Source organism: Molossus molossus, unplaced genomic scaffold (genome assembly GCF_014108415.1).
Source record: "Molossus molossus isolate mMolMol1 unplaced genomic scaffold, mMolMol1.p scaffold_m16_p_1, whole genome shotgun sequence".
In the NCBI taxonomy this organism is placed as follows: domain Eukaryota; kingdom Metazoa; phylum Chordata; class Mammalia; order Chiroptera; family Molossidae; genus Molossus; species Molossus molossus.
This window is the reverse complement of record NW_023425344.1, coordinates 135,928,852-135,939,474: the sequence shown is the minus strand read 5'-3', so window position 1 is coordinate 135,939,474 and position 10,623 is coordinate 135,928,852. Positions and strand designations below refer to the sequence as shown.

The window sequence follows — 10,623 nt, the reverse complement described above, 5'->3', positions numbered from 1 at the left end:
TCAAACAGAGAAAGACAAATACTGTATGATTTCACTTATATGTGAAATCTAAAGTGCAAACTAAACAAAGAAAACAGAAACAGACATAGATACAGAGATCAGAGTAATGGTGGCCAGAGGGGAAGGGAGTTGAGGGCCGGGTGGGAAATGTGAAGGGATTAAGAAGTACAAATTGATAGTCACAAAATAGTCATGGGGATGTAAAGTACAGCATAGGGAATATAGTCAATAATATTTTAATAACTATGTATGGTGCCAGGTGAGCACTGGAAATATCCAGGAGAACCACTTTGTAAAGTATACGATTATCTAACCACTATGCTGTACACCTGAAACTAATACAAAATAATATTAAATGTCAACTGTAATAGGAAAAAAAGAGAATTTTATCCTCACCCGAAGACATTTTTCCATTTTTTGTTCAGATAGAGTGGGAGGGAGAGAGAGGAACAGAGAGAGAGAGAGAAACATCGATGTGAAAGGGACACATGAAGTGGTTGCCACGCGTATGACCCAACCAGGGCCAGGGACAAACTAAAACCGAGGTACATGCCCTTAGCAAGAACCGAACCCAAGTCTCTCTGGACCACGGGCCAATGCTCTAACTGCTGAGCCAAACTGGCGAGGGCTATAATAAAAAATTGTTTTAAATCTCACAAAGAAAAGCCCAGGCCCAGATGGTCTCACTGGTAAATTGTACTGGATGCTTAAAGAATAAACCCCCAATCCTGCACCAACTTCCAAAACACAGAACCAGTTAGAACACTTCCCATTTTAAAATTATAAGAGAAGAGTGCTGAGAACTTTCATGATTCTTCCCAAGCCTAATTCTCCTAAAACTTCTGAGATTACTTCTTTTCATTATTCTTCCCTGACTTTCCTCCCTTTACTTGGACATCCCATAAATTTCCATTTCTAGACCTTTACCTCCTACCCTTTATCTTTCAGCAGTACTTGTATCTCTGGTAGTCATTTCAAAGACAAAACTTTGGGGAAGTAGGTGAAGCATTTATTTTTCAATAACTAACCTGGCAGGGCTCTGAAATTCTCAAGGTTTGGGGTTTTTTGTTTTGTTGTTGTTCTCCCACAATTCACATTTAAATGCTAAACAGTTCTCTGGAGTGTGGCTAGACTTTGTGATTCTCTGCCCCTGACGTGTTCTGTGTGCATGGCTTCGTTCATTGCCACATTAATTCATTTACATAAGTTAATCACCTCATAACAGCAACAGCTTTAATGAGGTCCACTGGGGAACCCAAATCCCTTTGTTAACTGCTATTCTTACCACAGAGAAGCATTTAGGGACCAGAGAGTAATCAGTGAGAACAAAAGTTATAATGAATGGCTAGAGGTATCCTCTCCTCTTATCTGTGATGTTGGCATGGCCAGAAAAACACAGGAGATTAATTTAAAAGTTGAATTTTCCTCTGGGTCATCCAAACAGGCAATCCCTATTGAATGTAATTTGTCAAAAGTAACCAAACACCATGCTTCTTCCTTCCTTGAACTTTTGTGTGTTCCACTTACAAACACCTAACCTCTTGAGTGCCATTTAACCCAACAGAGCAGAAGGAATTTACTACCCTACAACCTATTCCTCTGTGCATAGCTCCCTTCGACATGAAGAGAAAGCAGTACGCAGAGATTTTTAATCCAGACTGTGGTTAACCACCTTACTAGGGCCCTGTGTGGGTAGTTGTCCACACGGTTCACTTATTCTTTTCATTTCCAGCTGAACTGGCCTGTCGCCTTAGGCCCAAGTAGGAATGAAGTTCAAGATAATGAATTCTTATCATCTAGAAAACTTGGAACTGGAAAAAGTCTTAGTCTGCCTGCTACAGCCCATTCATTTTTTAGGAGAGAAAAGCAGGCCCTCCAGAAGGGGACACAGCTGGCCTAAGGCCACACGAAATTCGTGTTTGAACCAGATCTAGAGCTCTAGTCTCCTATTCAGTGTTCGAGCAAACATTGTAAGTATGTCTGCCACCTGAAGAGAAGTCTGGAGAAAAGTTAGAGATTGTTTTAACTGCATTTTGATTAGGAAAATGTAATGCCCTATTATTTCTTCCTCTGAAAATTTGAAATCTCTCTAATAGTTTCTGTTTTCTCTCCATTCTCATTGCCGTTGATGTTAATTCATGCCCCTAATGCTACCACAACCTCCTTGCTTTGGCTTCCATATTCCAGGTGAACTTATTTCTAATCTATGCTGCATATGACTGCCAAATAATCTTCCAAAAAAAGACCATGTTCCAATCTATTTAATAAAATAAACTGCATAATCTATTTTTTATTAATTTTTAGAGAGAGAGGAGGGGAGAAGGAGAGAGAAATAGAAACATCAATGAGAGAGAACATCAATTGGCTGCCTCCTGCATGCCCCCTCCTGGGGATCGGGCCCACAACCTGAGCATGTGCCCTGACAGGAATCTAACCGGTGACCTTTTGGTGCACGGGTCAATGCTCAACCACTGAGCCACACCGGCTGGGCATACTATATAATCTTAATGTCACTGCTATGCTTAATTATCCACGCTGTATCAAGTGAAGGGAGATTTAATATTTTTTGCTCTAAATTTCTATTTCAATGACTCCAAGTAATTGGTTTAAGTTTATTGAATTCATTGCCTTATGTTCTCCATGTTAATCACATTAGGTTATTTGATACAGCAACATTTATTTCTGGGCTTTTTGTTGTAGATGTCCCATGCATTATTCAGTTAATTACATATGTTCCACCTTTCTTTGATAACTATATGTATGTAAATTGTAAAAACAAATTGTGGTACATCCACACAATCAAATACCACTCAGCAGTAAAAAAAAGTGAACTGGTGATGCATCGACTTCTTGCAACATCTCTTCCTCCCTTCTTCCTGCCATTTAGTGGCTGGGAGCTGCGGGTTGGACAGACGCCACCTCCCTGCATTCATGTACATGGGAAAGAAGACCAAGAACATGCTCCTGGCATGGGCCCTGGAGAAGATTTTGGCCAACAAGGAAGTGAAGAAGGCCCATCACTCCCAGGTACGCGAAGCGCACAAGGTGGCGTTAGGGTAGGTAACCCAGGAGTGTCATTGCTGGGCACATGAGGAAATAAAGGTAGAAACTGAAAAACGAAGTCCTCCTCATGGAGAAGCAAAAGCTGGATGAGCACTCTTCCACCAGTGAAATCAAAGGCAAAGTTTATCGAAGCAGACAAGTACTTCTTACCCTTTGAATTGGCCTGCCTATCCAAATGTCCCCACATTGCTAATACATCTCTAGGTTATTTACAGAAACTCATTGCTTATGGGCGCTTGACTGGCAATGCTTCAGGCAGTACAACACCAGGCAGAAAATTAATTGATAGAATTATTGAAACAATTTGTGGCTGTTTCCAAGGTCCTCAGTAAGCACTTAATAAAGGATTTGCTTACAGTAACATTCAAACACAGAAATTCATGAAGGAACTGTACTGCAAGCTGTGAGAACATGTTACCATATCTATATAGCGGGCAAAAAACTCATTAATCTGACAACAGCCGAAGCTACTCTTAGTCAGATACTGAATGTTATCTCTGCATGCATGGAAAGCCAAGCATTGCAGGAAGCCAAACGAATAGAAAAAGAGAGACACCTGCCACAGCAGCATCTCTTGTAGTCTCCAGGAAGCTGTCACAAGGCTGAATCACCTTACCTTAGATACCTGCCACCTCAGACTGTTGATCATATATTCCAAGAACATGAAGGAAACCTTGATCCCCATATAAGTGATGTGGATAAAAGCCTTCAGGATGACACGGAACCTGAAAATGGATCTGATATTTCCAGTACAGAGAATGAGCAGACTGAAACTGATCAGGCGCTGAAACATTATATAAAAATGATGTATTATATGATAGAGAAAACCATGACTGTGAGAGAAAACCACAAGACATTATGCAGAGAGCATAGTAAAAGAAATGATGAACATCGTTGTTGGTGATAAGGGAGAAGGTCTCTAAATGCAAGTACAGATGGCAGCATTGGAATTCCAGAAGATGGTAGTAACAGTGAAGATATTCAAACAAATAGAATTCCAGAAATACCAATTTCTGTTGCATATACACCATCCTTACCTGATGATAGACTGTTTCTCCCAGTCATACTCAGGAATCTGGAAATTCTTCAGGACTTTCACCTGGTGCTAAGCTTTCCAACATTTTACAAAAGGATGCCTTTCTAGTGTTCAAGTCATCGGGTAAACTGTAAATGAATTTTCTGTCAAACAGACTGGCAGATCCAAAGTCTCATGAGTTATGAACAAAGATTCTTTCATTGCAGTTACTTCTATCCATTCTGCAGAATGCAAGACCTGTTTTCAGGATGAATGAGCTATTTATTAATGTTATTAAGTAGTCTCTGTGTGTTGGACTTTAAAAAAAATTAGAGTCTCCTCTTATTTTGTTGTCAAATTTCTGAAGATGCAAATTGAGGAGCTCTTTAAAGAAATTTTACTATACATTTTGGAAACTTCTACCAACTCATTTGACCACAAATGGATGATTATTCAGACATTGATAAAGATTTGTGCAGATGCTCAGAGTGTGGTGTACATTTATGTAATTATTTATGTAATTTATGACTGTGACTTAAATGCAGCAAATATATTTGAAAGACTAGTAAATGATCTATCAAAAATTGCTCAAGGACAGGGCAGTCAAGAACTTGCTATGAGTAATGTTCAGGAATTGACCCTGAGCAAAAAATGATTTAGAATACTTAGTGTCAATTTTGAAATTCATGGTTGAATGGAGTAAGAATCGGTATGTGAATCCAACTCTCAGGCAACTCTTGGTTCGGAAAAGCTCTCAGACCAAGAGACAAGTGATATCAAACACCCCGAGACAATAAATAGATACAGAAGTTTAAATTCCTGGGAGTCAACATCATCATTCATAACAGGTAGATACAGTACACAGTACACAGATGTCTGGCACTGATAATCTAGAACAATTTGAAGTCCTAAAGTAAGAAAAAGAAATAACAAAACAAGGGATAGATTTATTTAATAATAAACCAAAGGGAGAAATACAGTACCTCCAAGAACAAGGGATGCTTGGCACTACACCTGAAGATATAGCCCAATTCTTACATCAAGAGGAAAGATGAGACTTCTCAAGTGGGTGAGTTTCTGGGAGATAAATGATAAATTTAACAAAGAAGTCATGTATGCATATGTGGATCAAGGTGACTTTTCAGGAAAGGACTTTGTTTCAGCCCTTCTCATGTTTCTGGAAGGATTCCGTCTTCCAGGAATGCTCAGAAAATTGATTGATGGACAATTTTATTGCATGATACCTAGAATGCAACCAAGGACAAACCCTTTTTGCTAGTGCAGATGCTGCTTATGTCTTGGCTTACTCAATTATCATGCTGACCACAGATCTTCACAGTCCACAAGTTAAGAATAAAATGACAAAGAAACAGTACATTAAGATGAATAGAGGTATCAATGACAGTAAACACCTTCCTGAAGAGTAGCTATCAGTCTATAATAAAATAGCTGGAAAAAAGATAAAAACTATTAACAAACCTTATAAAATCAATTAAACAAAATATAGCCAGTAAAAAACAAAATAGGTTTCTACCCTAGGGGTGTGGCTCAGTGGTTGAGTGTCAACCCATGCATCAAGACCTAGCTGGTTGGATTTCTGGTCACTGCACATGCCCAGGTTGTGGGTCAAATCCCCAGTGGGTGGGCATGCAGGAAGTGGCCAATCCATGTTCTCTCTCATCGATCTTTCTATCTCTCTTAAAAAAAAAAAATCAAAAAGAAAAAAAAATTTCTTTTAAGATTTTTGTATAACTTTGCCCTGGCCAATTTGGCTCAGTGGTTAAAGAATTGGCCCACAGACCAGAGAGTCCCAGGTTTGGTTCCTGCTAAGGGCAGGTACCTCGGTTGCAGTTTGTCCCCGGCCCCGGTTGGGGTTATGTGGGTGGCAACCAGTTGATGTGTCTCTCCCTTATTGTTGTTTCTCTCTCTGTCTACGTCCCTCTCTCCCTCCCACTCTATCTGAAGATAAATGCAAAAAAAATGTACTAGGGTGAGGATAGATAAATAAATAAATAAATAAATAAATAAATAAATAAATAAATAAAGTTTCTGTATAACTTTAGAAATAGAACCAATGGCTAAGACAGTTAAAGCTCTGAGCCATATTCAAGCACCTTTTACAAGTGCAACCCATTTGGAACATGTGAGACCCATGTTTAAGTTAGCTTGATCATCTTTTATGGCTGCATTCAGTGTGGTTCTGTGATGATACTGAAGTAGCCTCTTTTTGCCTGGAAAGTATAAGATGTGCAATCAGAATTGCATGCATTTTCAGCATTCAGCTGGAAAGAGATGTATATGTCCAGGCGACAGCAAGATTTACCTTACTTACAATGCATTCTGGTATTACTGAAATGAAATAGAACACTGACACAATAAAAATACTTATTACATGGCTCATATGGATGGAAATTATTTAGGAAATTTATGGCATGAGATTCTGAAGTGCATCTGTCAGTTGGAGCTTGCACAACTTACAGGAACTGGAGTGAAACCTCAATACATTACTGGAACAGTGTGAGGCAGAAGAGGATCTGTTACTGGAACAAAAGATGGGGCTCCTGATGAATTTGTGGGTCTGGAGCTGGTTAGAGTAAATGTAGACTGGAAGCAGATAGTAAGTATTCAGGAATCCATTCGTGAAACCAGTTCTCAAAGTGTTATGGTTGCTGTGGATAGAATATTTACAGTGTCTACAAGACTAGATAGAAATGCTATTATGCATTCTGTCCATTGGCTCTGTGCTGTGTCTATGGATGAATTACTTTCCACTACACATCCAATAATGTTTAGTTTACAAAAAACAGTAGAAATATCATATTATAAAATGGGAAGAACAAAATTGCAATAGTCTCAAATGTGGGATGTTATTGAAGATCATTTTAATAAGGTTGGCTGGCCCTGGCTGGTTTGGCTCAGCAGTTAAAGCATCAGCCTATGAACCAAAGAGTTGAGGGTTTGATTCCAGTCAAAGGCACTTACCTTGGTTGCAGTTTTGTCCCCAGCCTTGGTCAGGGTTGTGTGGGAGGCAACCAATCATGTGTCTTTTTTACATCAATGTCTCTCTCTCTCTCTCTCTCTCACTCTCTCTCTCTCTCCCCTCCCACTCTGACTGAAGATAAATGGGAAAAGATCAAGATTAGAAATTTTTTTAATTATAGAGAAGTTCTAAGCATGTTTATAGGCTGAGGAAATTGATTCAGTGAGAACAAAATTAAAAATGAGAATGAGTGAGGCAGTAAATAATGGATTAAAATCTTCAACGGAGATGGCTGGCAGGTGTGTCTCAGTACATTGAGTGTCAGTCATCCCATGCACCAGGAGGTTCCCCTTTTGATTCTCCATCAGGACACATGCCTGGGTTGCAGGTTCAATCCCCAGTATGGGGCATACAGGAGGCAGCTGATCAATGTTTCTCTCTCATCAGTGTTTCTATCTCTCTCTCTCTCTCTCCTTCTCTGGGAGAATGGAATATATTTACACAAAAGTTCAGAACCCCACCCACCAAACAAAAAATTTGGGAAGTGACATCAGGTATAAAAAATATAGATATATCTCTTAAAATCTCCTTCACAACTTTGAAATCTATATGCATTTGCTCAGTGGCAGTTAACATCAATCCTACCTCTGGGATGTTTTCCGTATGGCCACTTTTCACAAAGTTTACTTTAAAGCACCATCTTACTAAAGTCTTTGAAAATAGACTTATACTCTCCATTTTAATCATATATTAGTTCTTAGATATAGCAGCATTTATTTCTGGGCTTTTTGTTGTAGATCTCCATGCATCTTTCAGTTAATTATATATGTTCCACCTTTCTTTGACCATCATATCTGTATAAATTGAAAAAACAAACTGTGGTATAGTCACACAATCAAATACTGTTCAGCACTAAAAAGGAGTGAACTATTGAAACAAGACATGACATATATGGATCTCAAATAATTATGCTAAGTGAAAGAAGCCAGACCAAAAGAAAAAAAAAAATGCATACTATCCATTTACATAAAATCACAGTAGTTCTGGAAACGGCAACTAATCAACAGTGATGCTAAATTTAATTTAAAATCATGTCAAATTTCTCTCAGATATAGTCCTGCTTTGCTAATATCACTTTACGTTGTTGTGCACTCTAAAGCAAAGGGTTTTTGTGTACTTTGGCCTCTGAACTCTTCTCAGAATATCTGTTACAGCACAGAAACATGTGCCACTCTGACTCTATTCTGCCCATCCTACGAGAGATTGCATGTCTTAGGGGATGTTCCAGTTTTGATAAAAATTTCAAATACTACAAGTCTCTCAGTTGAATTTTTTATAAAATGGAGCCCTGTCCCCCAATTTCCCTTGGACTTCTGGTATCAAAACATGATGTCACTGATGATGGACCTGTGGCTGCAGGAGATCTGGACAGTTTCCCTTTCTTGACGTATCATCAGGCTGTAGAACTTGAAAGATAACAGGTCTGCACACCACTGATGGAAGAGAAAACTAAGATTTATGGAAAGATTGGCATGTGACTTTCGTACAGAAGAATTCTCATGAGTTGAAAGATAGCCAAATTAAATGTGCAAATTCTAGCATATTTAATTCTGAACACCAAACAACTGAACTCATTTAGCAGCAACACCCTCACAAAAGCATTCCCATTACATTGCCTCCTCCCAAATCTGGCTCTTGTCGGTTTCATTCTGGAGTGAGGCAGACTCCTTCATCACAGGAAACCAGCTATGGACAGTGATTCAGAAACAAGGCTTCTTTTTATACTAGAAAAGGAGTGAAATGGTCACTCCCCCAGGCTCAGTAGCTCACTCTGTCCATCAGTAGGTGAGAAAAATATCAAACTGAGCCAGGTCCTGCAGAGCTAACACAATGGTCTCTTTAAGTATGTGCCCTCTATTGTATTTCTGTGAAGAGAGAAAGAAAACAGAGACACCTTTAAGTATGTTTTCATTGTCTCTAAAGCCCTTTTTTTTTAAAAAAAAAAAAAAGTTAGGACAGATTGTAATTCCTAGAATCAGTCACAACTTAAACTCAGAGGACATTGTTAAAACTTGATTGAAAGAGGCCCAGAGATACCTGGGTAATGCCCAACATGGCTTCAACCACTTAATATCAGTGCAAGGCCAGCACATGCTGTTTCTGACATCTTGAAGGTCAGGATTGGCCAGCACTCTCTGTCAAAACTGTGTGCCGTTGTAGGGCAGAGACGAGAATAATGGCCGGGAGCCTCACTGAGGGCGCAGGAAGGCACCTATGGAGTCAGGTGCCACTGGCCTGCAGAATTTTCTCTCTGGGTGTTCCTGAATTGTATTTTGTAAAGCTCACTGTCCCATCTCCCAAAGTGGTTGATTGTTGGAATGAGAAGAGGGCCATGTTTGCGGTATATGATAACATCGGGATCCTGGGAAATTTTGAAAAGCATCCCAAGGAACTAATCAATGGTCCCAGATGGCTTCAAGGCTGAAAGGGGGATGAACTGCAGTGTTGTATACGAAAGAAGAAAATAGTTGAAAATAGGATGTTCACTGATGACTTGCACAACCTTAACAAATGCATCAGCTATCTCTAGAAACACTTTAACCAACATGGAAAGTACCTGGGGAATGTGGAAGTGAGCTACCTGGGTAAGGCCCAACATGGCTTCGACCACTTAATGTCTGTGCAAGGCCAGCGCAAGCAGTTCTTGACATCTTGAAGGTCAGGTTTGGCCAGCACTCTCTGCCAGAGCTGTGTGCTGTTGTAGGGGAGAGACGAGAATAATGGCTGGGAGGCATGGTTGGGCCTTACCCAGGTAGCTCACTCTCTACCATCCAGGAGAAAAGAAATAATACTTTTCCCTCTGAGGAGAGGAATTTGTATGCTCTCCATAATAAAAAGGGTTTTTTTTAGAATCTGTTATCCACACACTTTATTTTTTGATGCTACTTTTACTCATTCAGCTTATGAAGTCTGACTCATTCCTAAGTTTTAGAGTCTTGGATTTGGATTTTATCACTTGCCCTTTGCAGTCTAGCCATACCTATGACCTTTAAAAAAGAAAAATTATTGTTGGCACTTTTTGACATTTGGGTTTCATGTATTGAAAGTGGTCATTTTTATTTGCCCCATAATGCTAAATGTTAAATATAATTTAAAAATCCACACTGGAATGAAATGTAACTGAAAAGTGGGGTAGTATTTCTGTATTGTTCTATCCAAAAAATACTTATTGGGTAACTTTTCTGAGCTGAGAATTGTAGGAGAAACAAAAAGTGTAATATATCCTTGACCTACTCTCTGCATATGCTTTTCTAGTTAGGGCTATAAAGTTATAGTCTCACATGTACACTTTAATATTAAGCATTAAGTACTAGTGGTTTGCCTGGGTGATTCCTAAGCCTGACATAATCAGAATCATCTTGGTAATTTAACAGTTTCAAAAGCCTAGTCCCTGTCCTGAAAGATCTGTGATCTGTAAAACTGAGCTGAGTCTCGTACATCTATGAGTGTGTGTGTTCTTAATAATTACAAAAATGTTTTTATATATACAATGCAAATTTAAAAA

At 39.1% G+C, this 10,623-nt stretch overlaps 2 pseudogenes; both read left to right on the top strand.

The window, feature by feature from the left end:
- Window positions 1-2,931: 2,931 nt before the first annotated feature.
- LOC118640860 lies at window positions 2,932-8,536 on the top strand (annotated as a pseudogene).
- Window positions 8,537-9,294: 758 nt separating this feature from the next.
- LOC118640780 lies at window positions 9,295-9,774 on the top strand (annotated as a pseudogene).
- The last annotated feature ends 849 nt before the right edge of the window (window positions 9,775-10,623 follow it).